The 27,998-nt window shown below is 39.3% G+C and overlaps 1 long non-coding RNA gene across 2 annotated transcripts in view; it reads right to left on the reverse strand.

The window, feature by feature from the left end:
* Positions 1-1,183: 1,183 nt before the first annotated feature.
* LOC117078927 overlaps positions 1,184-27,998 on the reverse strand; it is a 51,943-nt gene continuing 25,128 nt past the window's right edge. Inside the window, exons 2-6 of one of the 2 annotated variants that reach the window (XR_004435202.1) lie at positions 18,204-18,295; positions 8,159-8,260; positions 6,375-6,597; positions 4,932-5,081; positions 1,184-2,113 (exon numbers count right to left, since the gene is read on the reverse strand). This is a non-coding gene — a long non-coding RNA (uncharacterized LOC117078927). The remainder of the gene's footprint in view (positions 2,114-4,931; positions 5,082-6,374; positions 6,598-8,158; positions 8,261-18,203; positions 18,296-27,998) is intronic. The other variant, XR_004435201.1, reaches the window with a different exon arrangement.

The following is a 27,998-nucleotide window of genomic DNA, read 5'->3' on the forward strand; positions in this document are numbered from 1 at the left end:
AAAGAATAAGGGAGAAACTTTTAAAATACCTTGTTCTGAGTAATGACTATCCACTGGGTAGTTTACACACACGTTTTTAATTTCTATTTTTTATGAGTATTTTATAGAAGACATAATGAGACTCGGATTAAATAACCTGGTTGCTCCCCTGATAAATGTTTACCATTCCAACTGATAAATACTTGCCGTTCTCACCATGGTCCTATTCCAGGACTTGTGTGCTCTGTCAATGCAACACTTCTCTAGAATGGGTACAGCAGCTTCAAAACTGATCTCTGGTTTTTTACCCTTCCAGTCCATCATCCCCATTTCCAACTCCCTAAAACACAGACCTATCCAGCTTTTAATCTGTTCAAAACTCTTAATGGTTGCCTTTGTGAGGAAGTCATATCCTCCACCTGCAATGAGAAGCCCTCCACAAATTGTCTTCATTGTACAGATCCCCTTGCCAGCACAGTTCCATATATACTCAAGCTTGAGCCACCATGTCCCTCATACTCAGCCTGTTCACATTATTAACTTAAAAAAATCCATTGTAGTTTTGATGATCGTTGTCCTTGAGCTTTTTTCATATGCTTGTTGGCCACATGTATTTTGGAAAATCAGTGTGGAGATTCCTCAAAGACAGAACTACCATAGGATCCAGCAATCCCATTACTGGGTATATACCCAAAGGAACATAAATCACTCTATCACAAAGACACATCACACTTACGTTCATTGCAGCACTGTTCACTATAGCAAAGACATGGAATCAACCTAAATGTCCATCAGTGGTAGACTGGATAAAGAAAATGTGGTATATATACACCATGAAATACTATGCAGCCATAAAAAAGAATGAGATCATATCCTTTGCAGGAACATGGATGGAGCTCGGGGCCATTATCCTTAGCAACAGAAAACCAAATATGGCATGTTCTCACTTATAAGTGGCAGCTAAATGATGAGAACACATGGACACATAGAGGGGAACAACAGACAGTGGGGCCTACTGGAGGACAGAGTGAGTGAGGAGGGAGACGATCAGAAAAAATGACTGATGAGTACTGGACTTAATAGCTTGGCAATGAAATAATCTGTACAACAAACCGCCATGATATGAATTTACCTATATAACAAACCTGCACATACATCCTGAACTTAAAAGTTAAATACATAAAATAAAAATTAAAATTCACAATTTTTAAGTTTTGAAAAGGAGAGAGGAGACTTTATTTCTTCCAAAGGGTTACAGCCTGCAAGGTGGCCATCCAGGCAAGACCAGAGACAGGCCCTTCAAAGGAGGGGGGCTTGGGGTAGGAGCTTTATGCTAAAGAGGTTGGCTAAACATATATATTTAACTGGTTACAGGAGGAGCTATGAATATTCATGAAGGTGGTCCTGACACATGCCTATTGAACAAACATGCATGTAACATATGACCTATGTTCACTTTGGGGTGGCTACTTAGCATTTAAATGTGTTACAATTATGCTTTATATATCAAAAGATCATTTTACATACAAAGGTAGGTAAGTGTGTAATCTCTGTAAACGGGCAGAACCAGTCAATGGTCAGTGGTCTTCTTAATCAGGAGAAAGTTACTGAAACCAGACTCTTGTCCAATCAAAGTTGTAGCTATGGCTTGTGGAACAGCAGGGTCAGTTAGCATCTGATGGTGGATGAGCTGTGACTGTTAATATTGCAAATCCTGAGGCCAGTGCTTTTTTAGTTGCTAGAGTGAAAAACCTTGTGGTAGTTAGAACATAGTGTATTTTTTAAGTGTTACTGCCCATGACTCTAAAACTGTGAATGGCTAGATTAGCCCCAGAATCTTGATGTTTACGAGCCTCTTTGTCTTCGACTTCTATTCCAGAATCTGTGTCCTGCCTCTCCTCTCTCCTGTTGTACGTTCAGTTTTCCAGGCAGTCCAAAAGATTGCAGTAAACTGACAGCCACTCTGTCTCTTCCAAGAGAAAGCAAATTGAGTGCTTTCCATCACTGCTGGGACAGCAGAACAAGTTTATAGGATGGTGTCCATGCTGGGGCATTTCTGTAACCACTGCAGAGAGCCACTCACTGATTTTCACAAGAAGTCTCTGTCATCATGCTTTTGTTTTCTCCTAGATGACTTTTGTTTAAAAACATAATTAAAATAATAAGAATTCACTCTACTTGCTGAACATTTATTATTTGCCAGACACCATACTAAACATATGATTTTATCACATTAATAACAGCAAAAACCCATGATTGATTGCCCTGCCTTAGAGAAGTGGAAGGAAGAAGCCTGCATAGTTTATCTACCAGATTTGGTTTGCAACTGTATCATATCCCTGTGTTATCTGCACAGTGGCTTACTTGGGAAACTTTATTATCTATATGCAATACATTTTAGGTATATATTTCTTTTGGGTTTTCCACTTTTGTTAAAAGGGACCTTTACTGTATAACCAGATTAAAACAATCTAAAGATATCTTTTATTTTCTTTTACTTTCGTGGTGGTTCATTATTAGCATCATTATATTCCATCCAGTTCAATTCAATTTTAACTCCAAAGTATACCATTATCCCCATCACCTCTCTGACAGAGATTGCTGATTGACCCTCCATATCTACTCATCCCTTCCTCCTCACTAACAGAGTCCTCCATTTTTAACTGAATGAATGCCAGTCCCTCATAAAGACTATTTCTAGTTAGCTGGGTGTAGTGGTGTACACCTGTAGTCCCAGATACTTGGCTAATCAGGAGGCTGAGGCAGGAGGATCACTTTGAGCCTACCGAGGACTTAGAGGCCACAGTGAGCTATCATCAGAGTACACTATTGTACACTCCAGCCTGAGCAACAGAGCAAGAAACCCTGTCTCGAAGGAAGGAAAGGAAGGAAGGAAGGAAGGAAGGAAAGAAGGAAGGAAGGAGGGAGGGAGGGAGGGAGGGAAAGAAGGAAGGAAGGAAGGAAGGAAGGAAGGAAGGAAGGAAGGAAGGAAGGAAATATAGTGCAACTGTCTCTACTAAAAATACAAAAATTAGCTGGGCATGGTGGCACACACCTGTAGTCCCCTGCTGAGGCAGGAGAATCGCTTGAAGGAAGGAAGGAAGGAAGGAAGGAAGGAAGGAAGGAAGGCAGGCAGGCAATATAGTGCAACTGTCTCTACTAAAAATACAAAAATTAGCTGGGCATGGTGGCACACACCTGTAGTCCCCTGCTGAGGCAGGGGAATCGCTTGAACCTGGGAGGCAGAGGTTGTGGTGAGTCAAGATCACACCACTGCACTCCAGCCTGGGCAACAGAGCGAGACTCTGTCTCAAAAAAAAAAAAAAAAAAAGAATGAGATGTCACTTCCTTCAAAAAGCTGGGATGAAAGGGACTAAACACATTAATATTAGATAAAAGAAAGTAAAAAGGCCCCTCGAAGGAAGGAAGGAGGGAGGGAAGGAAGGAGGGGAGGAGAAGGGAGGGGAGGGGAGGAAAAGGGTGATAGAAAGAGTAGAGGAAGTAAAGAAAGGGAGAGGGTGACAGATTATACTTCACTGACTCACTCCACTAACCAAGTGACCCTCATCTACCAGGTGGCCGGAGTGATTAGCCTCTTTCTCTGTTCTTGTTCTAATCTAGCATTAGGACTTGAACTCTGGCTTTTGTTCCCCCATGCCTTAACTTTTGATTCCCAAGAGCCTCTGTGGATGTCAACAAAACCTGAATGATGACTATTTCCTCTTGCATTTCAACATGTACCTCCTAATTCTCCTGCCCAGATTTTGAAAATACTAATATACTGAACTGAAACATTCAAGTCTACCTACTTAGTCATTGACTTTTGTTAAGTGCAAATTATGTTCATGGCACTACACTTGGTCTATTGGACCTATAAAAATGAATGAGATGGGCCAGGTGCGGTGGCTCACAACTGTATTCCCAGCACTTTGGGAGGCTGAGGCAGGCGCGGATCATGAGGTCAGGAGTTCAAGACCAGTCTGGCCAACATAGTGAAACCCTGTCTCTACTAAAAATACAAAAGTTAGCTGGGCATGGTGGCATGCACCTGTAGTCTCAGCTACTCAAGAGGCTGAGGCAGGAGAATCGCTTGAACCTGGGAGGCAAAGGTTGTGGTGAGCCGAGATCACGCCACTGCACTCCAGCCTGGGCAACAGGGCAAGACTCCATCTCAAAAAAAAAAAAAAAAAAAAAAAAAATGAGATGTCACTTCCTTCAAAAAGCTGGGATGAAGGGGACTAAACATGTTAATATTGGATAAGAGAAAGTAAAAAGGCCACTCAAAGAAGATTGTGGAGTGACCATGGGGGAATGTAAGGATATGTACCCATATGGCCTCAATCTTGTGAGCTCCTGGGAAGTAAATGATGTGGTGCGGGGAGGATAGATTAGAGGCTTCTGCTGTTAGGAAACATCTGAAAGTACCACTGTGGAAAATGCCAAAATGGAATTTCACACATTCTTTCCAGTATTAGGAAGTCCGTAAAGTCAGAATTGAGTGTCCAACACTGAAAGGCCCTGTCAACTTTTGACATAAAATACAGATTAGGTTTAGGTTTTGAATCATATCCAAGCACAACCCCTCTATAACTAAATGATTGACTGCTGTTTGTCTCTCTCCCATTCCCATGAGTTTTACTGTAACTAACTTTTATTTCCCATTACCTTCAACCACCCCTGGACAAAATTACCAAGAAGTGGAAGGAAAGAAGAGAAAGAAGAAGAAAGGAATATAGGCTACATGTTTTACACACATTGTTTCACCTAATCTTCAAAACCAGTCTCTGATGTAGATATTATTATTCCTTTTTACATAAAAGAAACCAAGACTCAAAAGAATTCCAGGACACCCGTGGTTATTCAGCTCTTATGTCCAACTGTGAAGTCACCCGTCGTTTTCACCTTGTCACCTTGCCCTCCTTAGAGTTTTCTTTCACTAACCCTTTACTTACCTGCTCAGTCATTCTTGCTTCCATCTTTATGGATCCAGTTGTTACCTTAAGTTGTCCATAACTGCTCCCTTTGGAGACAAGTGAGCTCTGCCATGACCTTGGCACTCCATGGCCCTTGTCTAGCTCTGAGGCTGGTCTCAAGTTTTCCATCTGAAAAATGATATAAGACTGCCTTCCCTATAGGATTATGAGGATTAAATTGTTAGGAGTAAATATATATATATATATAACAATGAAAATGCCTGGGGCTTCCTTTTTTCACAGTTAAGCACCTTCTGCTCCACTGGCAAAGGGTATAAGTAGAAGCAAGTTAATCAGACAAATTCAGCCCAGCTGAGATGTTAGCTTATTGCTATATTACTTCTGCCCAATTAAAATATAAAATAGGTGGCTTTCTTCTTTCCTTAAAGTGACTACTCAAACTGATTGCAGCTGATATTGCAACAATCACATTATACTGAGACTGCTATAAGCCCAAAAGTTATTGTTTAATTTGGCACATAGTAAATAGTAAGGCATCGTAGATGCAGGCACCAAACTTGACTAAAAATATCTTAAATCACAAATGCTTCCACTTATTCTGTCGTTCTTTACAATTTAAACGATTTTAGTTGTTTTCTCTTTGCTTTAGTTCTTCTTTCTCCAATAAAGCCAGTTTGTAGTGCTGACCTAGCACACAGTCTGGTACAGGACACATATAGACATGGCAGGCAAAAATCTTATTAAATAAAATGCTGTTGAATGAGCAAAGTGACACCCAACAATAGAGTGTAGTTCCATTTAAAACTTTTTTTTAATAAAGTATAATTTTAGGTAAGACCTGAATATAATTATTTTGAAGCAGCTTCAAAAATGGTGGAACAGATGGCTCTGATTATCTCCAAGAGGAAGGAAAAGATTGGAGAGTTTTGTCATTTCTTGTTTAACAGTCTTGGCATTGCTTATACACACTTGAGTTTTGAATACTGTGATTTATAAAATCACAATCCCGTGCTAAACCTTCGCTCATTCTCACAATCTGACCCTACTTCCCACGCCAAGTTTTGAGACTCGCTCTCTCTCTGTCTCTGACTCACACTGGCTATTCCAACATTTCATTTTCCCACTAGCCTTGACCCCATATTTCTGGGGACAAAAAGCACAAGACTCTCTCCCTGAGCATTCCTTTTAATGAGAACCATTCCCTCCTCCAGCCCCACTCCCCATCCACCTCTGTTCACTAAGGAAATGTTTTCTAGAGTCAAAAACTTTTTTAAAAACATTTGTTAGATCAGTACTCTGAGAAGCAAAGACCCCTGTTATAGTTCAGGTCCCAGGAAACAGACTCTGAGAGGGATATTATCACAAGAGAGTGTTTTAGGACAGGCTTGTAGGATCAGCATCAGGCATGCTGATGGGAAGGAAACAGGCAGAGGGAGAAGCTGAACTGGGACACAGTCTTACCAAAAGATTCAGCTGAGTCCTTGATAATATCTGGAACTCAGGTGGCCCTTAGAATTGTCCCAAGATGAGGTGCAGGTTTCATGTCACTGGTTCCAGACTGCCTGCAGGAAAGGGGAGGTGTCCACAAGTGATGAGGTTCTCTTTGGCTGAGAGTGAGTCCTGAAGCAGCCTATGAGGCAATCCCAGAGCTTGGAGCAAAGGTTCTTCCACGCTGACAGAGAATCTGTGTGACAAAATACAGTCAGTGTCCACAAGGATGCTACAGAAATATGCTGGAGGCAAATAGCACACAGGTGGTGGTTTTGCTTGCATTCATCTTGGAGTTGTAATATCTCAGAAGCAGAGAGGTTAGTGTTACTATAGGCGTTTTGCTAATGAGAGAGGGAACAATCCAAGATGAATAAAAACAAATTTTATTTGGCTAATTATTATTATTAGGTGATTCTATTATTAAAGAAAAAAATTTTTATGAGTCAGGTTTTATTATAATATTACAACAAGGAAAGCCTCTAGGAGGTCAATTCAAACATTTGCTCTGATTACAAACATAGGGAATGCTATATAAGCATTATCAGAGTAACTAGAAGAACGATTTAAAATCGTTCAACTCTTGCCTGACAGAGGACAATGAAGGTACATAACTAGTTTCTCCAAACAAGTCTAAATCCCATAAAATTTTATCAGGAAACTACTAAAGCATTTTTTTAGGAAGGTTACGCTTTTCCGTGAAGTACGTATACATTTCATTAAGCAAATGCTTCCTGCGGCAGAAGGGGCTTAGGACCATTTTTCCTTCACGCTAACGTTTTACTCGCTGAGCCTATCATGGTGCCCTTGCCTGAAGTAGCTCCATCCTCTTAGCAGAGGTTCCACGTGGGCCAGTTGCCACTTGGATTCACACTGGGCCCTTTCATACCCACACCCTTCTTTAAAGACTAGAAAAACATGTCTTTCTCTTTCTCTCCCCCTTTGTATCTGTCTCCTCATTGTGTGAGCTCTGTTCCCAGCTTTCTCCCAACCCCCTGCTTTCCTCTCCAAAGCTCCACTGGAAAATAGTCAAATTAATTCCCTCAAGATTTTCTAAGGCCTTTTATTTTCTCCTGCAGCTTTCTAATCACTAACATTTCCATGGTTATTCTCTTTCTCCTTTCTTCTCTGAAGTCTGGCATTTTTTCCACCAACAAAGATTGCTAAATTTTGACATTTATAAAAGCAATTCATAACACTAATTATACATATGCTGGAAGTTTTGAATATTCTGCTTTATGAACAAACATAGCACTAATGAATGAGAAAATTGATTTGTAATGATTCTGAAAAACAGTCTAATTGTCTGCTTGCCAGGGTTGCAATAGAACTAAGATGGGTATACACACACTTAACCCAGACATCAGTCAGGGGCTTCCTGGCACTTGTGTCTGCGTATGCAAGATCTGTTTTGGCCCTTCGGCAGCTGGTAACCAAAAGGCAGCACTCTGTACCTTCACTTGTTTCTGCAAGAAACCCAAACACAGCAGGCACTAACATCTTTCTGGCAGATTTCTTGGGGCGGGGGGTGGGGGGGTTTATTGTACAGAACATGGGATCCCACTCAAAAAATTCTTGACATTTTATATCCTCCTGTCCTCTTGGGCCACATGGCAAAAGGAATTTTCTTCTGCTTCCCTCTGACAGAGTCCAGCCTCTCTGGTTCCACTGTCCCTCCAGAATTAAACAGCAACATCAAATTCCTCAGCAAACATCAAATACCTCCTGCCTTTATAATACAAAGAAATTCAACTCACATCTTTTATTTGAGTCAGGCTTTGGAGTTTCCCATGCTAAGTAGCTCTCAAAAATTTCTTCTGAACAAGGAGCGTGGAATATTTTCAAAACAGAGTCATCATCTTCAAAAACAAAAAAAAAAAATTTAAGTGACCTTGCCCAGGCTGGTCTCCAGCTCCTGGGGTTCAAGTGATCTTGCCACCTCAGCCTCCAAAGTAGCTGGGACTATGCCTGGCTCATTTTCTCTTCTAGAAATGTAAGTAGATATTTGGTTAAGTAGGGGAGAATGGTGTTCCCTCCAGCCTATTCTTTTTTTTTTTTTTTTTTTTTTTTTTTTGAGGCGGTGTCTCGCTCAGTCGCCCGGACTGGAGTGCAGTGGCCGGATCTCAGCTCACTGCAAGCTCCGCCTCCCGGGTTCACGCCATTCTCCTGCCTCAGCCTCCCGAGCAGCTGGGACTACAGGCGCCCGCCACCTCCCCCAGCTAGTTTTTTGTATTTTTAGTAGAGACGGGGTTTCACCGTGTTAGCCAGGATGGTCTCGATCTCCTGACCTCGTGATCCGCCCGTCTCGGCCTCCCAAAGTGCTGGGATTACAGGCTTGAGCCACCGCGCCCGGCCCAGCCTATTCTTAAAGATGTTCTAATGACAGTGACTGGTCAGTCAGAACATATATGAATGGACAAAAATCAACACGTGTCCCTTCTGCATTTACAGGCACCTCAGAAACTTTCATTTCTAGACATGTTATGTTTTTTCTTCACTTGCCCTTCACCTCTTTATAGGCTGGATTCCTGGTCTAGAAAGGTACAAGGGCTAATTCAGAATTTCCTCTTCCTGCTTTTCAGAATTTCTTCTTCCTGCCTTTGGGTGTGCCAAGACCTCAAAACCCCTTTCTCCTTTCCCATGTCTCTTTGTTTTTGCTTTTTTTTTTTTTTTTTTTTTAATCAGTTCTGAGCACTCTGGACATCTGTTCCTTACCTAGATTCTTACTGCCAGACTCAGCAAAACTCACAGCCCTCTAGCACTTACACAACCCCTGTGCCAAGACAAACATAATGTTGTAAGGAGCCTTCCGAAACTCACACAGAAATTAAAGTGAAGAATGGAATGCTACCCTCCTACTTTTCTCTACATCTCTGACTCAGGAATCAGAACATAATTATTTTACAAATAAAAGTTTGAAAATGAACAAGCATAGTGTTTCTAAGTTGATGCATTTGCAAACATTATCTCACATGACCCCCTTGAAAATTCAGTGAGCCGAGTATTATTTTCACTTTACATATGTCCTTTGTAACCTCCGTGGCAACAGGCACCATATCTGTCTGTCTCTTTTCACCAATGTATATGTAACACTTTGCAGAGTTCATGGTACTTTGTAGATTATCAATAAATATTTGCTAAATTAATGAAAAATAGAAAACTGATATATAAAAATTGAAATGAAATTAATATGTATTGAGTACCTACTCCATGCTGATTGCTGATCTAAATATTCTCATCTATATTTTATCTGAACGATAGTCCAATGAACTTGACCAAGTTCCCAAACTAGTTAGTGCAAGCAAATGATTTCTAATTTATTGGTATGAATATTAGTTGTATTTTTCTACTGTATGTGTATAACTCATTATATACAATACATTACTAGATCCTTTCTATTGAAGCTTACCCTGCAATTTAGCTCATTTCTAACAGATATCTCTAGATATTGAGTCAGTATCTATATATAATATTAAAGTTTTAATTTGAAGAAAACATCCTGAATACAAAACTTCAGGAAGGTATTTATTTTAGAAAAAAAATCATCTAAATTGTGTCTATCAGGGACCTCATTTTGACAGCTTCAATTGTGTTTGCTGCAAGGATTTATCAGTGTATTGAGGGAAAAAGGAATGGGACTTCCATGAGTTCACTCAGATAAGAGATTTGGGGCCACATGAAATACGTAAGCTTGTTCAGAGGATAAAGAGTCAGTGTGAGAGAGAAAGAATAATTTTTAGATGAGGAACCATTAATTTTTCCAATGATTCTACCACTCTTTTCTCTCTTTTATTTCCTTTAAAACTTGAAACCTCGGAAAGTAAAGGCTATTAAAGAAAGAAAAAATGATTTTGCTAAAATTTCTCTAAGACAGTGGAAGCACAAGGCAGTATCCTTTTGTGGCCCATGTATTCATATGTAATTAGAAGCAGGATAGGAGCATATTTCTTATTTTATGAAGCAGCATCCTAGGAGCCTTAAAGGACTCAGGGGACCAAAGTCTGGAGAAGGAACTAGACTTCTGCAATATAACCAGATGCAAGAGCACAATTCCATGGTGCTGAACTCACTGTTCATTTTTCAGTCCATGTCCTACTTGCCCTTTCAGCAGCACTCTCACTTTCTTTGAATACTTTCTTATCTGGACTCCCATGAATGTCCTCTTACTTCTCTGGTTGCTTCTTTGTCCCCTTGGTCAGTTCTTCCTCTACTTGGCCACTAGATGTCAAAGGGCTCAATCCCAGAGGCTCCTCTCTTTTTACTACAAACTCTAAACAGGTAAACTTTGTGCTTTAAACATTATGTCTATGGAATAGCTCCTAAATTTGTTGGCTTCAGATTTCTTTAAGATGCAGCCCCCCATCACGTGTCTTTTAAATAGCCCACATGGTTGTTTCACAAGCACCTGGAACTTAGCATGTCCAAACAACTCTTAACCATAGCTACCACATCTGCTTCTTTTCCTAAAGCATCACCGCCCATCCAGTGACCCATGCTCAAAACTGAGGTGCCAGCTTTGGTTCTAAGTCATTTAACTACTTTGTTAAAATCCATCTTTTTTTTTTTTTTTTTTTTTTTTTTTTGAGGCGGAGTCTCGCTCTGTCGCCCAGGCTGGAGTGCAGTGGCGCAATCTCGGCTCACTGCAAGCTCCGCCTCCGGGTTCACACCATTCTCCTGCCTCAGCCTCCCAAGTAGCTGGGACTACAGGCGCCCGCCACCTCGCCCGGCTAGTTTTTTGTATTTTTAGTAGAGACAGGGTTTCACCATGTTAGCCAGGATGGTCTCGATCTCCTGACCTCGTGATCCGCCCGTCTCGGCCTCCCAAAGTGCTGGGATTACAGGCTTGAGCCACCGCGCCCGGCCTAAAATCCATCTTAAATCTATCTCCTTCTATTCTCTACAGCCATCACTTAGTCCAAGACAGTATCATCCACTGTTCATCTGCATGTCCTCAGATTTCCTCTGGCCTCATTCATCCATTCATTGTCCACACTACAAACATAGTGATGATTTTTAAAAAAATACAAATTGAATCAAGTTACTACAATATTTTAAATCCCTACAATAGTATCATATTGTTTTTTGAATAAAATGCAAACTTCTTAACCTTCAAGCTTACGTGGTCCTCAGTGACTAGACCCTAGCCTCATCTCTCCCCATCAACCCTGATCTCATTCCAATATAGACTGCAATCTGGTTCAGTGAATGAACCTGGTTATCTTTCAACCTTTACAAATAATCCTTCTTACACCTGCTTTCTGATAGCTATACCTCCTTGGACTAGCTAAATTACAAATCTCCTTCTGAGCTGAAATTAAGCATCATTTACTTAGGAAAGTGGTTTCTAATTCCCAAGTCTAAGTCACTACAACCTATTCTTTGCCTACTCAGCATATTAACTTCCTCTTGATAGTACTTATGACATTATCGTTAAATAATAATTCATTGTAATGAGTTGTTGAAAGCCTCTCCACCAGAATGTCAATGTGTGCAGGTAGAGATTTTGCCTGTCTACTTCACTGCTGTAACCTCACACAAGGTCTTTAACATAGTTGGTGCTTAACACGTATTTGTTGAGTAGATCAATCAATCAATCAATAATAAATAAAATAGATAAATAAGTGAAGTCATTCAATATGTATTAATCATTTCATGTGTGCCATTTACTGTGCTAAGGTCTTTCATGTATTTTTTGTTTCATTTAAACATCACAACAGCCTTGTGGAGTAGGTACTTTTGTAATCTCTATTTTATATATGAGAAAACAGGTTTGGGAAGATAAATAACATGAAGATGTGAAATATCCATCCCTACCACCATGGCTGTTTTTTTCTCATGAGCCCATTGTTCAAGGACAGGAATAGCTGAGGAAAAAGGCTACTTATCATGATGGTCCTCTGCTGAGGCTGTTCTTTGAGCAGCAATTCACATGGGACAAAAATATATTTACATTTTATGCCCAGTTGGAGAGGTCTGTCTACATACCTCTTCCTTAGATCTCCTTATCAACACTTTTCTAATCACTTTTTCTTCTACATAACCTCAGCATACAATCAGTTAGTCACTACTCATAAATCAGCGTAGATCTGTACTTCTGGCCATCTCTCCTTCCAGGAAGAACAAACCACCAGGTACATTGCCTGAAGTTATGCCTACTCAAGAGAATTTCCTTTAACAAACCTTCTTTAGGGACACCTCTGCATGGGGCTGTAGTATTGCAGATGCTTTTGGATGGTGCCAGTATTTCATGCAGCACTCTCTGTAAAGCAAGCTGAGATTTTCTGTTTTCTTTTTAAGTCAATAGGTCATAGAAAATGGTTGTGGGTTGAGAAACAGGAGGTAATATAGCAAGAATATAAACCTTGGGAGTCTGATCCACTTGTTCATGGAAATTACTCTGCCTTGAGGACTTTCTTGAGCCCGATCTAGAATAGTTCTACTTAATTATGGAGTGCTGCTGTGTACATCCAACTTTATGGCTTGGTGCATCAGACCGAGTTAATGATGGATAATTCAGGTTGCGTGCTAATTTGGTGGCTGTGGTCAAGTGTTTTGTCTCCATGAGGGCCCTGAAATAAGCCAAAAGTTGCTTCTCAAGAAGAGAATAGTTACATACAGAAACATTAGTTCTTAAACATCTGTTCTATGATTTATATTGGACCTTTTATTTATATTTATATTGGACCTTTCAATGACTCCGTACAGCATCTCTATCTTCCATAAATAGTTTAGTCACCATAGGATCTGATTGGTCAAAAAAATAAAGTAGCAGAACAACTTTCATAACAGCCTGAACCTGTTAAGAGCCTTGACTTGCTCTGGGCCCTTCTCAAAACTGTAAGCCTTCTGATTTACTCAGTAAATAGTATCAGGCCTAAGTGAGTATCAGAATCAGGCCTCAATGGAATATCAGGCCCAAATGAGGTACATGTTGCCTCCCAAATCTAACGAGACCCACCAGGTGTCATGCCTCTTTCTTGAGGTAGGAGAAATTGTGTGCAGTAACTTGTTTTTCTTGAACTCTGGCCACTGTACCCCTAAAAATTCCATCAAGATGGCATATATGTGTCTAGCAAAGTGTCTAAGAAAGTGTAATTGTCTCATCACAAAGTCCAATCAGCATGATAACATTAATTTAGTGGACCAAGGTGTTATCTTGTGGAATGAAGAAATGATAAAGGTCTCTTTTGACTGGATTATTATTATGACAGCTGAAGATTTTATATATGTAGGGCAGTGAATGTGTATTGCTGGCTCTGTCAGCTGAAAGCAAACTTCACTTACCAGATTAATAGCTATAATGTGCCAGAGAATGTGTTGATGTGCTGCAGCAAATAACCTGTATCTGGAATGGCAGCTGCAATTTGAACCATCACCTTATAAATATTATAATATTCTACTATCATTCTTTAAAATCTGTCTTCTGAATGAGCCATATAGGCAAAATAAATGGGGATATGATATGAATTACCTGTATTCTTTATGCCCTTGATGAGGCACTAATATCTGCCTTTCCTCTATAAATTTTGCATTGCTTTTGGTTTACTTTTGTTTTTTTGAGTAGAGGCAGTTCTGAGGATTTTCATTTAATGTTTCTTCCTACAATAGCCCTCATTCCCAAGGTCAAGGAACCAATGTGAGAATTCTGCTAATTGCTGAATATGTTCACTCTCTATTCTGGAACTGAGTAAATAATCATTTAGTCATATGTATTCTGGAACTGAGTAAATAATCATTGGGTATATTCAGGGCCAGTGATCCTACTGTGAGATGGATCTAAGCCAAAGCTATACTAACTGCCTAATTTCTATAACTTTCTTGTTATTTCTTTTTCACCAAAGGATAGTGACTGTACATTCTTTTGGAGAAGACTAGGTATAAATTTTTAGCAGTGTGGCAAGGTCTTTCCTTCAGAGGGACTGGTCTCTCCATCCTTCACTGGAGGTCTTACTCTTTTTATTTGATCTGTGAACTGATTCAAATAAAAGAATTGGTTGAGGAACCATAATTTATGGTGAGTCAAGTCAATCTTTTATTGCCCAGACTTAGAGTTTTTCTGCTTACACAAATCAAGTAAGACTTTAGTAGGTTGCCTATTTATTTTAATTCTAGGGACATCATAATCACTTACCCCAAACCAAAGATCTCTGTGTATTAAAACATTCAGATTACCACTTGTCTGTGGCATTTCTTCTATTCCAGTAACAGAAACCCTAAACTCAGTGATATAAAATCATAACAATCTTGTTATGGTCTCAGGTTCTGTGGGTCAGAAATACAGAAAGTACACATCAGGGATGGCTTGTATATCTTTTCCGTGATGTCTGGGACCTCACTTGGGATAACTCAGAAGCTCTTGGTAATTTAACAGCTGGGAGCAAGAATCACCTGAACGTTCTGTTACTCACATGTCTGGGTGGTAGATGCTGGCTATTGGCTGAGACCTCACCTACACTTGGCCTCTCCATGTGACCTGGGTTTACTCACAGCATGGTGATGTCAGGGAAATTAGAATACTCATCTGGTGGTTTGAGGCTTCGAAGACAGATGTCCCAATAAAACAGGACAGATACTCTGTCATCTTTTAGGATTTAGCCTCAGAAGTTGCACACCATCCAAAGCCCACTGAGAGTCAAGGGGAAGAAACATAGCCAGACACGAAGGTGGTTGCAGCTTGTTCCCTGCCAGTCAGGGATCCCATCCTTTCTACTGAATCCAAAGAGCTATCTGTTTTTAGGGAAAAAATTGTGATGACAGCATTTTTTTTTAAATGGCCAGTCATGATCTGCAGAAAATAGCAGCTTGAGAGCTCTTCAGGGATGCTGGTGCTCCCCTCATCAGTGCATTTCTCAAACTCTCAGAGAAGAGAATGTCCAATAGAACTTCCCAGGAGACTTAGGATGTATGTGAGCGGGTCTTACCTGATAAATTAATTTCAGCAATCTGAGCTCCCTAAATCTCTGGATGTTTTCCTCTAGCAGGGGTCAGTAAACTATAGCCCACAGGTTGACTGCCTTGTTTTGCAAATAAAGTTTTATGGGAACATAATTCCATGCCAATTTATTTACTTATTGTGTAGAGCTGAGTTTATGCCGAAATAGTAGATTTAGCGATCTTTTGCACATTTTGCAAAAGAAGTTCTGGTACCTTAAATTCATTTTCAGTATAAGCCACTTTCAGGTCTAAGATTTAGTTAAGCAACTAGTTAGAGTGATTCCCATCGCCTCAAGTCAGTACACCAAATGCATGACCTCTGCTTAGTGCATCCGTATTAGTAAGTAATGCCCTTTCAACCAGACTTCTCTAACTTGATCCAATATTTGTAGACTACAATGCCACCCATATTCACAAAGTTTCTGTCAATTAGAATTTAGCAACACATTGCAGTTACTTTGGTGTGTATGTATGTCATCATGAGGTAATACTTAGTAACTGAACCCCTAGAGTCATCTGGCATTTGCATCTGTTCATAGATCTAGAAGCAATGAGAGGTGATGGGAGTAGATCTTGAGGAAGGTTAGTGGTGTTCTGAAAATAAGAGACTTTTTACATCAGACAATAGAAGATTAATCTCAGAGAGGGGTAGAATTGTTTATTTATTTGTCAAAGCAAATTCTGTAGAATTTAGCATTTAAAGTTCTCAGCTTTATCAGAATTTGCTTATATGTCCCCCTTTCAAAATTCAGGGTCTTATTCTTTTTCCAGTCAATCCCTTAAGAGACCCTTGAGAAGTTGTTAATTTGGTTTGTATTGCATGTTAGCCATCCACAGTATTAGATTTTGCATTTTGTTTTTAGAAACCTCAATTCTGTAGCTACAGAAAATAAAAGTCACCTTTAGGACTATTATAAAAGTCTTTTGGTTCCTTACCAAGAGCTTGAGCTGGGAATGTAAATCCCTAATCTCATGTTTTTCCCTCCAAGTTCTCCCTCACATTTAGAAACAATCAGGTAATCCGTGATAATTTTACTTACTCCCACTAAATTGTTTTATGGTAACAACCACTTGGACATGCAAAGTCTTTTCAAGTGGCTCTAGATGATACGTTAAGTAGTGTTTTTCTACTGAAATTCATAGACTACCATTGCCCAATTTGCCACTGACAATGGGATCATAGATGTCTTCAAATCTAGCCAGAGCAAGAAAAAAGTTTTAGATCGCTAATAATAAGATTTTGTTACTCTAGAATTACTTTAGATAACAATGATTGTGTTAGGAAGTAAAGCCATCATACATATTATGGGAATAAAAGATTTATTAGGGGAGCTAGACTTTACCAACTGAGGGAAGAGTTGGGGAAGTGAAAGTGCAAAAGCGAAATTTGGAGGATCTGAGATAAAGCATTAACCAGGCCACCTGAAGCACTATGGCAGGTGGACATGCTAAAGCTTGCAGAGAATTCATGAAGCACAGCATATCCAATGTCAGACTAGACTGTGAAGGTGAAGCCCATGGAGTGGTGTCTGAGAAATTGTGGCTTCTGTGCAGCCTCTGCCTCTGTGAGTCTACAGCCAAGTAGCTAGTGATGGTCTTAGGGCTGCTGTGGGTCAGCTGGGCCAACAGTTGGAAAGATAAGCTGAACGGGAAGTGGAGTAGAGTGAGGAAAAGCTGGGGAAGTGAAAGCCCAGAAGGAAATTTACACATTCAGAGTCAAACAGACTCTCCCAGTTACTACTGTGATCTGGAGAATGTTAATTAATTTTTGTGAATTTCCATTTTCCTGGTTGTATAATAAATGTGGATAAAATATCTACCTTTAGGGGCTGCTTGCTTGCCTTCTAACATTTTTTTGGAAATCCATTTATCCTTCTGTTCATTTTTAAGCTGACATAAAATGTTTTCATCATAGAGTAAACTAGTTTCAAAAGATGTGATTTCTGCACTGTTTTAATTATTAACATATGATAAAATGGTAATATTATTTTTATTTTATCTATGCAATATAAATACAATAGCAGCTTTTCCCACCACCATCGATTTAAAAAATATATGAATAAGCTCTTTTTCAGTAATCGGAAATTTTACATTGTTCCATTTTCTCTTTGAACTCATATTTCCATTCCATTTTTCCCATAGAATTTTGTCTCAACATATTTTTATGCTTGAAGGTCTTTTATTGACAGTAAAATTGCAATAAAATATGTATATAAATTGAATTTTCTAAATATTAGTTGTGATGATAAGATCTAATATTTTTTATCTGAATTATGATATAATACGATCATTATTGGCATATTATTTATCAAAGAAAATTAAATATATTATAGAAATTGATAAGTAAACCTAAAAAGTAAAGTTTAATTAGAAATGCACTTTTTAATATGTATATATACATAGGCATGTCTATGAATATATAGAACTCCTTTCTCTGACAGTGAGAAACTTGGATTCGATTACCCTCAATATATTTACTTACCTGATCAATCCCACTCACAACTTACCAACTGCCCATGACCACCACCTCCATCACCCCATGTCTACAACCACCTCACCCTTTTTAGGCTCTGGCATTCCACACAGGGCCACTGTGTAGATGCTTTCTTCACCCTGCTTAGGTTCCCACACTTGGTGCTGGTCTTGCATTCCTACTTCCTCTCTTTATGTTACTACATTTGGCCCTACCTACTGGCTTTTGGACTAAATTATCCAGAAAGGAAATGAGAAAGGGAGAAAGGGGAAAGAGAGCATGCATTTTCTATAAATTGTAACCCTTCTAATTCTGAGATAGGTAGGTAGATTAGATAGATAGATAGATAGATAGATAGATAGATAGAGCACAGAGCTTTTCCAAACGTTTCTCACCTAGATCACATAATCCAAGATGTCCTTCAGTGCTTATTACTGATACACTTTTGTTGCTTTATTCTCAGGATCTTCCTCAGCATCAGTAATTTCTTTGGAAAGAATTGGGGAGAAAGAAGATATACATCTTTAAAAGGAAATTGTCACTACCTCTCTAACCAAATTCTACAAATATATCTGACTTCAGAATATCCAAGCAAAGATAGAATACACAATTTTTAAATCTCCCACTTTTTCTAGGATAGAAAAATGTATGAGAAACGGAAAGACAAAAGCCCTATCAAAGGCTTATGGTGACCTGGTTAAAGAAAGTTGCAGGCACTGTGATAAGAGTTTGGATGGGTGAAACATAACCCTTTCTTTTGTATTATGAGATAAGTTTGGTTGTGAGATGGGGAAGTGGGAAAGGAAAACCAAACTGAAGCCCTGACCACAGACTTATTCTAGGCAGATCAATTTTAGTAAAAAATAGAGAAAATGAAAGTGGATTTTCTTTCTTTTTTTTTTTTTTTTTTTTGAGATGAGTCTTGCTCTGCCACCCAGGCTGGAGTGCAGTTGCTGGATCTCAGTTCACTGCAAGCTCCACCTCCCGGGTTTACGCCATTCTCCTGCCTCAGCCTCCCGAGTAGCTGGGACTACAGGCGACCACCTCGTCGCCCAGCTAGTTTTTTGTATTTTTAAGTAGAGACAGGGTTTCACCGTATTAGCCAGGATGGTCTCGATCTCCTGACCTCGTGATCCGCCCGTCTCGGCCTCCCAAAGTGCTGGGATTACAGGCTTGAGCCACCGCGCCCGGCCGAAAATGGATTTTCTTATATCTTTTACTGCCTATAAAGTTCTTGGAAAACTATCATGGATTCTTACAGGCACATGTACCCACTTGACTAATTGTTGGTGTAGATGCTCAAAAACATTAAAAGTAGCAATAAATTTTAGTAAATTGATGGCCCTTAAAAAATAAAATAATTCATGCAGATAATCCAATAATGTCCAAAAGTTAGAATGAGATGAAACATATTAAAATATCAATGAATAATCACTTCTATTTGATTAAAATATCAATTCACCAATGAGAATAAGAAATGGGTATAAATTACACTTCACTTCTTTTTTTTTTTTTTTTTTTTTTTGGGATGGAGTTCACTCTGTCACCTAGGCTGGAGTGTAGTGGCGTGATCTTGGCTCACTGCAACCTCCACCTTCCAGGTTCCAGCAATTCTCTGCCTCAGCTTCCCAAGCAGCTGGGATTACAGGTACCTGCCACCATGCCTGGCTAATTTTTGTGTTTTTAGTAGAGATGGGGTTTCACCATCTTGGCCGGGCTGGTCTTGAACTCTTGACCTTGCAATCCACCCACCTCCGCCTCCCAAAGTGCTGGGATTACAGGCGTGAGCCACCACGTCTGGCCTTACACTTCACTTCTATAAGATAGAAAAACATGTAGTAGAAAACATAAAAGTAATTTTTAAAAATTTGTTTTAATTTTTTGCCATTGTAAATCCAACTTTTCATATTAATATATTTATCTCTGTCATATTCTCAACTATTTAGATTTAAGATGTAAATTACTATTTAAATTACTCTTCAAAACTTAAAAGCAAGAAGTATTTTTAGAACAGGTATCCACTTATTCACCCATTCTGTTTCATCATTCAGCAAATAGTTGAATGCCTACCAAGAATTAAGTACAGAGCCAGCACAGAGAATGAAATAGGGAATTTATATATGGTCCCTGCATCCGCAGAGATAGAGTCAAGAATTCTTTGATTGAAAGATACACAAACAAACAAATAAAAAAACCCATAAAACAAAAAACATGGGACTTAAGAAAATGCAAAATACACATTAGCTTGCCAAAATGTGACCCTTAGCTGCAGATATTTGAGGGCCCTGTTTTTGAGGTGACTCCACTGGTTCATCCAGCCATAAGTACCCTCCATACCTGTGTACTTTTCCCCTAATTCAATCAGAAGGTAAATTCAATTGACATAGCTCTTCCGTGGTGTTTCTACCTCTGGGAATGGGTGTGTGACTGTAATTGGTAGCTCTGCAATAAACAAAAGGAAAGAAGATTTTTTTAAGGCTGAAGATGTTGGGGGTGCGGAAACTGGTTCTTCTACTGGCAGAAAAAGGGAAAGTGTATCAGGAGTAGGAATGTCCGCTCTAGCTTTCAATCATAAGCCAAAATCTCTCTCTGGTTCATCTTATTTAAAAAATCAGCTTAGTTTCTCTTAGCTTAAAATTTTAAACTGTGAGTCAATCCCTACAGTGCTATTTCACTTTTCCACTTCCCTCCCTTTCTCTTCTTTTTTGTTTCTCTCTCTTTTACTGCTAGCCATATGGTTCAGCTTTCCTTAACAGAGTTCATGCCCATAATCATAGTAATATAGAATTTATTTAAAAAGTCAGTGTTGTAATGTTTTTCTATAATTATAATATTAAAATAGAGCTATAATAGTTTCCAGATTTGTAAAAAATATTTTTCAGATATATGTATGTACATACATTTGCTACATGTGATGTACACATGAATGCTATTCACATTGTGCAGCACATCGTATAGGGAAGCAGCTCAATCACCAGTCAGCACCTTCATTTCAACCCTCTACCCTGGTGACCTACTAAGGTTTAAGGTGAAGGAAATGTCCTGTGGTAACTGGGGCTGTTTAAAAGAGGAAGGATGTTGCCAGGGACTCAGTGCAACCCGATATATAAAAGGAATCCACTTTTCTTTTTACTGCACCCTAAGGTCATGCAGTGATTTTTTTTTTTTTTTTTTTTTTGAGACGGAGTCTCGCTCTGCCGCCCAGGCTGGAGTACTGTGGCCAGATCTCAGCTCACTGCAAACTCCGCCTCCCGGGTTCACGCCATTCTCCTGCCTCAGCCTCCCGAGTAGCTGGGACTACAGGCGCCCGCCACCTCGCCCGGCTAGTTTTTTGTACTTTTTAGTAGAGACGGGGTTTCACTGTGTTAGCCAGGATGGTCTCGATCTCCTGACCTCGTGATCCGCCCGCCTCAGCCTCCCAAAGTGCTGGGATTACAGGCTTGAGCCACCGCGCCCGGCCCATGCAGTGATTTTTATCTTGATGTCATTTTTTAAATATTTGGGGTTTTGTGGGGGTTTTTTGTTTGTTTTTTGGTGATTTTCTTTTTGCCTTGTTAATAACCACTTCAGTAGTCTAAATTTCAGACATTAAACTGATACTGCATTCCTCGCTTTGAGTCTCATATTAAAGCCATTGTTTTCTCTGTCCGTGGCATCTTAATATGCATGGTGTTGTCTCTCCTGACTGGTGGCCAAATTTCCCTCAGGCTCCAGTTCTAACTGCCGATGGCAAACCTGTCCTGCCTTGCAGTCCCAGGAGCATCTGTTCAGGCCTCAGTTTCAGCTGCTGTAGAAGCTGCCTGCCTCTCTGTTGGGGCTAGCCACTCCTTACACCATGCATGGGTCTCAGTTGTCCTCGACTAACATGCCTCTTGTCATTGTCCTCAAGAGGTTATCCTTTTCATACGAACTTTGGCTCAGTGTCCTCATTTTTGTTTTTAGGCATTTGATGACGTGGTGTGCTAAGATCTGTGAGTTTTTGAGTTTGCCTTTTGTCTGATTTAATTTCTTGTGACTGTGGCTGAAAAAAGTTTTGAAATCGGACATGTTAGAAAACTCAGGAACGTTTGGGATGCTCCGCCTTCAAAACATAAAGCAATTTTTAATGCAATATGACTAATTGAAATCTTTGAAATTATGCTCCCTCAATCTTCCACATGTAATTTGTGTGATTGTGCATAGTATATGGTCTACAGTTTAAATCAGGCCATTCCAAATACACTCTCAAAATTTGGTGAAAACTTCACCTATTTGTTTTCACAAGATGTAGTTTAAAAGAGACAGAAACATCATAGAAATTAACATTTCATGACACAGGAGACAAAAATTTTAGGCTCTTGCTGAACTCCATGAGCTTTTTGCACATGAAAACTGGTACTGCGTTGCTGGATATTTTCTTAGTGAAGCTACTGCCCTCCTCAGTTCCCTGCTACTCAGCATTTCCAGAGGAGCCTTGAGCAGTGAAAGGCCTAGAAAATGCATGCTACCTTGGCAATAGTGACAAAGGGGTACTTGGAAGTTTTTCTGCGTTCAGGGCAGAGCACAATCAAGAGAATGCTTGATTACTGCGGGAAAAAGAAGGTGAAAAGTGAGGTGTGCCAACAAAATTGCCTAGGCCTTCTGGATTTGGGGCATACTTTTTTGTTAACTATTTTTAAGAAAAATCATTCTCAAATGATATTTCACCTTTTACCCTCATTTTTATGAAATTTTGCATTTCTATCAATTAAAAAAAAAAAAAAAGAAGACTTAACAGGAGGTAACTGTTGTCTCCGGATCATTGGTTCTCACAGTGCCATATTCATATATTCTAATGGATATGAGAGTTGTTAGTTTAAAGAATTAATGAAAAGATGTCAATTTTCAATTTTCAAGGTGAATTAACAAAGCAAGTCCTAATCGATATGACTATAGCTTTTGGTTGTTAGACAAGCATGTCATATGTATGCATGTATTTCTTCATTTCATCCCTGTGCTCTTTTGTTTAAACAAATTCTGTTAAGAGAAAACTGAAATGGCAGGAGCTTACCAACGCCTGGGGGTGTGTGAAGCGGCCCTCATTCGCCGTAACTCTGGGAAATCATTCCACTATGGGCCCAGACCAGAATACTAGCGTTAGTAATTTGCACTATTTTAGGTAGCAGTGTGAAGACTAGACATAGGTTTCCTTGCTGTAACTCAGAACTTATTTAAATTATGAGAGCCTGTGTTTATTACTTATGTCAAGAATTAGAGATGACTTGGCCTGGCACGGTGGCTCACGCCTATAATTCCAGCACTTTGGGAAGCCATGGCGGGCAGATCACTTGAGGTCGGGAGTTGGAAACCAGCCTGGCCAACATGGAGAAACTGCGACTCTGCTAAAAATACAAAAATTCCCCGGGGCTTGGTGGCGTGTGCCTATAGTCCCAACCACTTGCAAGGCTGAGGCAGAAGAATCCCTTGAACCCGGGAGATGGAGCTTGCAGTGAGCTGAGATGGCGCCACTGCACTCCAGCCTGGGCGACAGAGTGAGACCCCATCTCAAAAAAAAAAAAAAGAAAATCAGAATTAGAAATGACTTATTTTGTCATTTATAACATTTGCAATTTCCAAATGTCCTCAATGAGCTTTTATTTCTTAAAAAAAAAAAAATTAAAAAGTAATTTAAAATTTAAATATCTAATTCTAGAGTTAGGAGTCAATATTTATATCAAGGGTAGTTTAATTTAGCTCATATGAGTTAAAGAGGAGGAAACATTTTGGGAATTGGCATATTGAGAGTAAGAAAGATTCAAAAGAAGCATACCAAAACATGGTTTTTGGGGTTTAAGGTGATTAAAATATATTTTTGTACTTGTCTGCATTTTCCAAAATTTCCACTGTTAGCATGTATTACATTTATCAGTAGAGAAAATTGCCTTTAGAAGCATTGCTGAGCCCCGTGTGCAGCCCTAGGTGTCTGATTCTGCTTTTATCAATGTTGTGGTTCCTTTCTCTTTGCACCACAGAGCCAATAAAGAGCTTGGAACTGTTACTACACCATGTTGCTATAAGAAAAGAAAATGCAGAAAAAATTTAGCATTATAGACGGCACTTAAGAATGAAGAATATAGAAAAACCACTCGTGTAAAGTCACTCACGCCAGGGAAGGATCTTGCGAAGTGCTTATTCATTCCACCCCTTCAGTGAAAACAACATTCTCACAAAGTCTAAAATTTCACAGTTCGAAGTCTAACTTAAAAAGTGCCAATAGCTGTCATTTCTACATTTGAATAAGGTTAGTCATTGTTGCTTTTTTCCTAACACCTAAATCACTTTAGTTCACTGAAGCTCTAGTGATGTGGGCGTGGGAGTGGGACCATGGAGGCACTTTACAGCGTGGCATATTCCAAAGCAGGGAAGATAAATCTGAATGGAGGCCTGTAGTGAAAGGCTCTGGGAGGCTGGGGATAAGGAGTGTGCCCTAGGTACCTAGAAATAAAGGGGAAGGCCTGGAAAATCCTAGGAGACTTATAGAATGCAGAAGACCTCGCTTGCTTAGAGTCAATCTGCTGGGCGATACAGCCTTGAGGACAGGATGAATAGAGAAATTAAGAGGTCTACAAGGGATGAGCTCGGAAACACCTAGCAAATCCAGATAAACAAACATACCCTCCAGGATCCTTTACAGTCTGTTGTCTGATACTTGAATTGTATGACTTTAATACTTACCAAAGTATAATACTTCCAGCAGGAATAATGCTTTTAAAGACACAGCAGAGAATGGGGAGTGCTAGTTCATGGAAACAACATTTATTTCTGGAGTGATACAAATGTTCTAAAATCATATAGTGACAATATTTCCATAACTCTGTGAATATGCCAAAACCCATTGAATTGTACACTTCAAAAAGGGTGTTTTTTTTAAGTGAATGAAGTAAACTCCAATGAAATTTATTAGATGACCTTCCTTTCCCCTCCTACATACCTTAAAAAAGATATAAGCAATCATTTAAATCTTACAGAGAATATATGAACTTACAGTGGAGTTCAGGGAAGAAGGCAATGTGAGCAAATAGTTGGAAGACAGAATGGAGAATACTCAAAGGGGCAAAGTCAAAACAACTAGAAAGCAACGAGCACTGATGCCCGACTCAGACCCTCAGAGTCGAAAAAGACCTAATGGCTGCCCTAAGGGACATTAGAACACATTAGATTAAGCTCAGGTAGAAAGCTCCACTGTCTAGAGGGCCTTGGCAGGCAGTGTCAACCTACAGAAAAGTTCTCTGATGAACTGGAGAGGGTGCTGCCTCTAGATCAGGCACTGCTCTGCTGCAAATGTAACTATTTGCAAGCATGTAGGCTCATTTCTGTCACAGACTTTTCAAGAAAATAAGAATAGCCATCTACAGTTTTATGGAATATCAACTTATTAGTTTTGAATATTGGCAACCAATTGAGAAGTGCAATAATTTTTTGAAAATCCCAGGTCAAAAGACACTTGGTTGGTAATTCATGATACATCACATAGGGTGACCCACAACCCAGGACTAAGCACCTGGACAGGCTGTGGTGTTGAAAAGATGATTTGACAAGCAGAGGAGCCTTTCCAGAATTCTTATGGGAACATTCCATTCTCAAAACACTGTTTACCGAGTAAGCCATCTCTCCACCCTGATTTGTTTGGCAACTGTGCCACATATCAAAACTCCGTAAATGTAAGTATCCTTTTCTGGGCATTCTTTTCTATTTCACTGGTTAACCTGTATGCCTCTGAGCCATTATTAAGTATAGCTGGCAAGTAGGTAAAATCTTTTCCTTCAAATGTGTCCTAGCAATCTTCATGCTCATTCTTCTCGATAATGTGTGTGTGTGTGTGTACATGTGTGTGCATGTGTAATGCCACTAATCTCATCATGGGGTCCCTACTCTCATGACCTCATCTAAACCTATTTAGCTCCCAAAAGCCCTGTCTTCAAATATCATTTCACTGGAAGTTAAAGCCTCAGCGTATAAGTTGGAGGAGGACACAAACATTCGGTTCACAACAGTCTCCAAAACCCCAAGGCCTATCCCTTTAAGAAGATGCACTTCTCATCCTGCTTAGGGTCTGATTCTGCTCTGAATCATTCTTCCATATGGACACCTCCATTCCCCACTGGGTGAACCAGATGCCCATGCTGGGCCACCCCTTTGTGTGGACGCCCTCCTCTCCCTGACCAGGCTCTGCCTACTTGCTCTGGGCAGCCCTCCTACAGGCACACCCACCTCACCACATTTGGGCTCTGAGAGCCCATCCCCTACAACTGTGGCATCCCTTCCCCTCTTCCATCCACATGAAGCCTACCTGGCTGTGCTCCACCTAATGACTTTAGAATTAAATTGTTTGGGAAGGGAAAGGAAGAAGAAGAAAAGTCCATATGTTTTTAGAATTATCTTGTCAACTTCCATGAAAAGTCCTCCTGAGAGTTCTATTGAAGTTGCTTCAAATCTATAGATTGATTGGTAAGAATTCACATTTTTACAACACTGTCTTCCTATTCATGAGCACAAGGTATCTATTATTTTGTCTTTAATTTATTTTATTAATGATTTTTATAATATTTTGTGTTTAGAGTTTTATATAAACTTTATTAGTCATATTCTTAAGGTCTTTGTAGTTTTGGTGGCCATTTTAATTTATTTGATGTCTTTTAAATTAGGTTGTCTATTTGTTGCTGGTGCTCAAAACTCCAACTTATTTATATATATATATATTTTTTTGAGACAGAGTCTCACTCTGTCGCCAGGCTGGAGTGCAGTGGTGCGATCTCCGCTCACTGCAACCTCCGCCTCCTGGGTTCAAGTGATTCTCCTGCCTCAGCCTCCCAAGCAGCTGGGATTACAGGCACATGCCACCACACTGGCTAATTTTTGTATTTTTAGTAGAGATGGGGTTTGCCATTTTGGCCAGGCTGGTCTTCAACTCCTGACCTCAGGTGATCCGCCCACCTCGGCCTCCCAAAGTGTTAGAATTACAGGCGTGAGCCACCATGCCCAGCCTCCAACTGATTTTTTAATATTGATATTAAATCCAGCCATCTTGCTAAACTCTCCTATTGTTCCCAGTAATATGTCTGCAAGTTATAATGACAGTTATGCTTTAACATTTTTTCTTCTGTTATTGAACATATAGGACAAGTGGCTACATTTGAAGTTTCATCATACATATATAATGTAACAAAGTTTTAAAGTTGAATAATATCTTGATACTTCTCCCAGAAATTTTAAAGATTTAAAAATAGTTTAGCTTATGTTTTTCCCCCTTATGCCTTATATGATATTGTTAGTACTCTTGTTGAATATTTTATTTGTTTTTTAAAAACCCACATAATAGACATTATTGTTTATATTGATGATGTTTGTTTGAATTTACATGCCTGCTTATCATTTCATTTTCATCATTATTTCTTATGTCTCAGACCATCCTCCTAGCATGATTCTTCTTGAAGTGGATTTTTCTATTGTATGTTTAAAGTAGGTTACTTGGTGGCAAAAAGCCTCAGTTTTATACATCTCTAATTTCTTAGAAATGTTGCCCTTGTGATTATTATCTATTTTATGAACAATAATTTTGCTAGGTACACAACAGGCTGACAGTGGTTCACTCCCAACAGTTTGGAGGTACATTTTGCTGTCTTCTGGTTCCCATTTCTGTAGTCAAATGTCTGAGGTGGTTTAACTATTGTTGATTTTTAGGTATCTGTCTTTACTTCCTGGCTGTTTGAATGATCTTTGAGTCTTTGATATTCTGGGACTTCAGTGGGATACATATAAATGTGTAACCTGTTGGGATCTGTAGAATCATGTGTATTCACTTTGGAAAATTTTCCTTAAATACTTTTTTCTTTGTTCTCCAATTTCATATTCTGAGACTTCAGGTAAGTATGTATCAGTCTTTTCATTCTGTCTCAAATGTGGCTTACCTTCTTTTCGTATTTTCCATTTCCTTTATTTCATTACCTATATTCTGGAAAAATTTTTCAGACATATTCTCCAGCTCATTAATTCTCTTTTCAATTGTATCTGATCTGCTGTTTAATCAAGCATTGAGTTTTTTCTATTTCAATGATTATTTTATATTTCCAAATATTCCATTTCTTTAAACGTCTGTTCATTCTTTCAGGTTTCCCCTGGGGTATACTTGTTTTTGTAAATTCACAATGTATTACTTCCTTAAACATTTTTTG

Source organism: Trachypithecus francoisi, unplaced genomic scaffold, assembly GCF_009764315.1.
Source record: "Trachypithecus francoisi isolate TF-2019V2 unplaced genomic scaffold, Tfra_2.0 Lachesis_group7, whole genome shotgun sequence".
NCBI lineage: Eukaryota > Metazoa > Chordata > Mammalia > Primates > Cercopithecidae > Trachypithecus > Trachypithecus francoisi.